This window comes from Poecile atricapillus, chromosome 6 (genome assembly GCF_030490865.1).
Source record: "Poecile atricapillus isolate bPoeAtr1 chromosome 6, bPoeAtr1.hap1, whole genome shotgun sequence".
NCBI classification, from domain to species: domain Eukaryota; kingdom Metazoa; phylum Chordata; class Aves; order Passeriformes; family Paridae; genus Poecile; species Poecile atricapillus.
In genome coordinates, this window is record NC_081254.1 from 19237018 (window position 1) to 19243119 (window position 6102).

Sequence of the window (6102 nt, forward strand, 5' to 3'; positions counted from 1 at the left end):
AATGTCTGCAGGGACTCTCCTGTGCCTTTGAGAGTTAGAAAGCTGGGAGCAGGAGCTTCTCCAGAGCTCCCCCCACTCTGTAAGATTTCTAGCCTGTTTCTGATATACATAGAAGAACATGCTGTGGTTTTAAGGAACAAATGGGACCTTTAGTGGAGATCAAATCCTCCAGTGCTGTGCATGTACAGAATTGAAATAACACAATTTATTTGGCTTCTAAATAAATATCTTTTTACAGGACTAATAGATGCTGAATAGCAAATACTAAAGTGCTTCATGTGTGAACAGTATCTGTTGCTTATGGTGCTGCAGTGGAACAAGCTGGAGGTAGTCATAATGATAGGCTGTAAATACAGAGTTTCTTGGGAATCAAAAGTATTCTGTGATCCTTAATAGTGTGAGAAGTTTGGCTAAACAAGAATGAAGCCATTTTAATAGCAATGTAAATGTTTCACTTTGGCAAAATTAAGATGATATTAATTTTAGAGCCCTTCTGTATTCTGGTGTTTTACAAACAGAAGAAAACGTTAAAGTGAAAATGCTTTTAAGTACAAAAATTTATCAGACAATTAACTGGCAATATTTGTTTCCAGGTTTTTAGTTTAAAAGAACTTTGCCAAAGCTAAATTATGAAATACTTTTTGAGGGGTGGAGGGGGAGTATGTGAATGTTTTTTTCTAATGTTAGCTTTGTGCATCTGGACTCTGGTTACCAGCTAACTATCTCTTTACTGCAGAACTTCTTTAATGCTTACTGATCCTTTATAAATATAATAGAAGTTGTGCTCTACTCTCTGCCCCAAAGGTCTTACAATTTAAATTGGCAGTTCAGAAGAATTATCTCCCTATTTCAGGAACTGGAGCATAGCAAGATCAGTGATTTGCTCAAGGTGACATGGAATGTACAAAAAACCAGCACCAGCTCATTCCACTGTCCAGCTGGGATCCACCCTCCAAGTTAGCCCTCACTTTGGGAGCTCTGCCACCTGAGCTGCCTGGCTTTACTGCCCTGAGGCTCGAGGTGTGGGCATGGCCAGTGGCTGGGGATGGGAGTGGCCGGCCAGCTCTGCTGCAGCTGTCACTGCTCCTTGCTGACAGTTGCTGTAATCCATGGTGCCTGCTTTTATGGTGCTAATTAATCTCTTTTAATTAATGAAATCCTTCTACTTCATGTTCCTCCCCTTCTTTTCCTCTTTGCCTCTCTTCAGCTTCCACAGCTGAAACCTACAGTCCTCCTTGAGCAGGGGCTGATAAAATCTCCAGCCTTTAAACATCTCTGTGTACTCATCTGTGGCAGTGCTGGTGGCTCCATCTGCTTTCCTCCTTTGGTGCGGTAGCAGCTTAATCTTCATGGCCTGTTATCTTTGAAGCACACTTGATTTCTCAAAAGAAAAACAGCTAAGCATTTTAGCACCCGCTGCTTTCCTTCATAGCCTGCTACATGTCATTGCTGTTTAATCACGGCCTGAGTTTGCAAACACTGTGCATGTACAAAGTACTCCTTTGAACAGACTTATGGGCTTGATTGGGACAACACATCCAGATAATATTGCTTGCCTGCATCTTTGCACTCCAGGACTGTTTATTTTCTTTCATTACATCCCTTTAGTCCTACTCATGACCTTTCCTCTCTTCTCATGGCACAGATTCTAATTCTTGTCCTTGTGCTATGAAACTTGTAATTCCATATCAGGTAAATCCACAAGCAGAAAACAGGCTTGGGAACTGCAGGACTGGGTGTATCCAGCCTGTCCACCAAGTTATCACTTCTGGTATTCCTGAAAAAGCAAGGACCAGAGCATACTGCATAAGCAACAACACACAACAAAATACAGTCCTCATTCCAGAGGACATTCAGTTCATCTTGGGCCATAGACTGCTTTTCTGGACTCACAGATATGTGTCACTGCTTGGCTGAAAGGTGATAGAAAATGATAGGGAGCAGAGCAGCATTACAGAAGAAAGTTTCCATAATTCTGCACACTCTACTGCTAATCACAGCATAATCTTCCCCTTTGTAAACCCTGCCAGATAGTTCTCTACGTTTTTTTCATCAGCTTCTTTACCTCTCTCAATATCTAAGTTTACAGTACCTTTCCTCCAGCTCAAGTGGCTGATTTACATACAAAAGTGATCAGCTGTGGGAAGAACAGTCTAGCGAATCAAATAATAAGTGACATTAAGTGGCATCAAAATGACATTACTTCGATTCTCTGCTGAGCTATGAGTTGCAGTGTGACCGTGCACACAGTAATTAATTCCTATGCCTCAGGTCCCCAGCTGTAAAATGGGAAAGGTTCTGAGTTCCTGGGAAGGCCTGTGTTAGTCTGGAGTCAAAGTGAGCAGTGCCTGTGCAGAACTGAGAAACCATGGTGGTGGGATCCATTCAGACATGTCCTTAGAAAGCTGCTAGAAAGGCAGCTACTGTGAGTGGAAAGAATTATATTGTGTCTTGTTTATATGATAGAGCAATGCTTTCATAGGAAACAAGGACTCTCTAGTTACATTAACTTTGGGGTTTTTTTTCTCTTCATCCTCATCCTTTTGTGTCAGAGCATACAAACAGTTCAGTGAAAGGTAGAATTGCAGATTGACTCATTAGCATAGTAGAGGTCCAGCCCCACAAAACAGTATAGGGAAATATAATGAAATCAGAAAAACTTCTATGGCTCATATTAAATTTAATAGTTTAGTCAAAGAGAGAAAGAAAAGGAGAAGAGACAAAAAGCATGTTTAAATCATGATCATAGGAAACTGACTAAAAAAAAAAAACCTCAAAAAAAACCAAATAAAAAATTCTATCTTGGTGAATGCATCAGCTCGCACTCTCTGATTCGTACTTTCCTCATGGACTTACAGGTGCAAATCCAGAATTGTTCAGTTAAAGTCAACAGGAATATAATAATTTTCAGTGTATGTTTTCCATGTATTTGAACAAAATCAAGTCACTGCTGTAGCATCAAGTCACTATTACACCAGAAACATAGTAAATACACTATGAAAGGCATATGTTTTTTAACAGTAAAGAACTAGATTCCTTTCCTGATTGGACTGATGTTTATCACAGATGATGTTTTTCAGGTCAGGGTGAACCCTGACAGGCTGAATAAAGCCTGATCAAGACGCAGAATTACCTGGAAAATGAAGGGAGTAACAGGGAGACCACAGAGATTGGTTAAATCTCCTTTCATCACCTTTTCTCATGGCTGCACACAAAAGTTCGACCCCTACTTAGACTGTCCCAAAAATGCACCCCAAGCATCCCTTGCAGAGACCTTTGCCTCTGGATCAGGAGCAATTTCAGCCAAGCAGTGAGGTGGACATACTGACCTTTTCTCCCCAAGGACAATCTCATCCATCCTTGAAAGAAGACCTGAGCAGCAGCGTGCAGTCTCATGCCCCACCATGCTTCTCAAGTGGTAAATGAGTAGCACAGGGAGAGGCTGTGGGATCTCCACTGACACCAAACATGTCACTGAGCTGCCAGTACAATGGGAGCTGGGAGAGCTGCTGGCCTAGGATCAGATGTCAAGGAGAAGTGGCAGGAGGTGAGAAGTGCCAGGAATACTGCTTCCCAGCTGGCTCTGGAAACAGTTTATGCCTGTGTCCATCTGCACTCAGATCAAAGCCTCCCTGAATTATTCAGGTGCTCTTTGAAAATTCTCATCATGCAGAAAGTGAAGGCAGCTTGGCTTTACCTGCTGGAAAACAAGCACTCATTGTAAACTCCAGGGCCAAACCAAGGTTCCTCTGCTCCCACAATGACAGCAGCTCCTCCCACCTGTATGGCAGAGTTCTCTCCTCCCGTTACACCAGGTTCTTACATATATATATCTCAAATGTATGGGCCCCAGTCCTTGCAGGCTTCAGTAGGTACTTTGCATCTAATTCAGCCCAGCCTTGCAGTCCTGATCCTGCCTTCTCCAGTGTGATGGGCAAGTGGAGACGTGTGCTTGAGAACAACTACTGGCAACCACACCTGGATGGTGTTGAGTACTCCCAGCTGTATCAGTGAGAAGAACATTCAGTTCAGCCTAAAAAAATGTAAGATAACAAAACCTTGAGATTTCCAGGAGGGCAAGGGCAGCATGTGATCTTTTGTGCTGTGATGCTGCAAACTGTTGTGGTAAGTGGGCCCTGGCACTGACCTGCACACTCTGAGAGCAGCAGCACACAGCAGCTTAAAATAGAAAAAATGGCCTGAGAAGGATGAGACGGGCTCAGAGCTCTCTGCTGTCCTTTAAGCTACCAACAACAACTTCTTCTGGGGAGTGAATCCAGAACTCCTTGTATTAGAAGAGCTGTTTTGTTGTCATGGGCAGATGCAGCTCTCTTATAGGGAGGGACTATGTACAGTCTTCATATTGCTTTCTGCATATTAAACTCTTTGCATATCCAAGGCTGGTTTGATTCCAGCATTATAAACTGTGATGTCTTTGGATAGTTTAGTTGCATATTTTCTTTTAAATGTTAGCAGCAGGAGAAAAAATATTACCCTAAAAAGTAACTTTCACTTTAGAATGTAGCTTTATTAGCCATGTAACTGAAAGGTGAAAAGGTTAAAAGGAAGATGGAAACACTCAGTCATCCCTGCTGTTTTTTGCTTTTGGACTTTTCTGGCTGTTTTCTGACTTGGCTGAACACTTGCAGATAGCAAACCCCATTATTAGAGAGCTCATCAGCCAAATACCAGTTTTCATCTGCTGCTGTTGATTAAGATAACAGCCTACTGAGTCAGGCTGTTCTTAAAAGTATCAGCAATAGCAGTTCTCATGGCAGTCCACATTGATCTCCTAGAATCACAGGATTCTTTTCCCCGATTGCCAATAATAGTTATATCGCAAAGTCTGTGTCCTTGATGTGCATAAGTGTGGATGATGATGGTCTGTACCCTCTGAAACCCCCAGACTCTTCCTCACAAATCTTTATCAGCTGCATCACACTGTAATTCCCTAATAGACAGTGCAGTGGTTTGCCATTTTCACACCAGACACTAATGACCTGCTGTGTTTTAGCTTAGGCAAATAAGTTGCCACATAGTACCAGAAGATACTTCGAGGACAAATGTGTGCTTCAGAGAGGAAGCGACTATGCAGAATAATGTCCACAGCAAAGTTGCAGTGCAGGGACACACTAAATAAAATTTTTGATCAGCGGAGAGAGTTCCTTTAGGCCAAAGTATCAAGCAAACTTATAGCAGCAAAATACAAGGTGCTCCTATAATGGCAATGTCTCTTGGAGTAAGCAAATAGAAGTCCAAAATACCTTTTCATACACAGAATGAAATCTTTATTGCCTATCTTTCTAGACAACGAAGGCAATCAGTCTCCATAAGAAAGTCTATCCAAGACAAAAGTAAATTTTCTGACCTGAATGTTATCAGGTCCTCCACTATCAAGACTATTTCCTATCTGATTTCTTCTGTCATGCCTGCTCTGTGAAAGGGTAATTTATTTCTGATACCGAGTAGGATTATTTTAAAATATTTATTTTTCTGAGTTTTTTGTTATTTATAGTATCACTACAATATCTGAGTGACATCAGCAATACTTGTGGTTTCAAGGAATTCATGATTTGCAATACAAAGAAATGATAATCTACTGAAAATTGCTAGTCGGATGCTCCATTCCATAATCCAATATTATCTGCAACTTGAGAGAATTGGTTTATAATATGATCCCTTTTCTGAATATCTGAAATATGAAGTTTTGAAGGCCAACAAATTACAATTGCATATTGAAGTTACACTTTTTAAGTTCATTGTTTTCCTCATCACATTCCAGATGAATAACAGGGAAGAACAGAACTAGCAGCAATTCCTGATGTCATTGAGTTTGCTTTTTTCCCATTGGAAAATGGCTTTTTTGACTAATAATGTATTGTAATGATTATAAAAAGTGAAGAGAGTGGTTACTGTTTCTACATGCATGTGAACACTTGCCCCACAGGCAGCTACCTAAGAGTCAATGGTAAAGATTACTACAGACTTTACATCCTGCAGATCAGCTAAAGTCATCTTTGTCCATATAAATTACTTATTAGATGAAAGAGAAGATTATCTTCCTTTTCTTACATGGAATTAAGGAACAGAAAGTATTTTTTC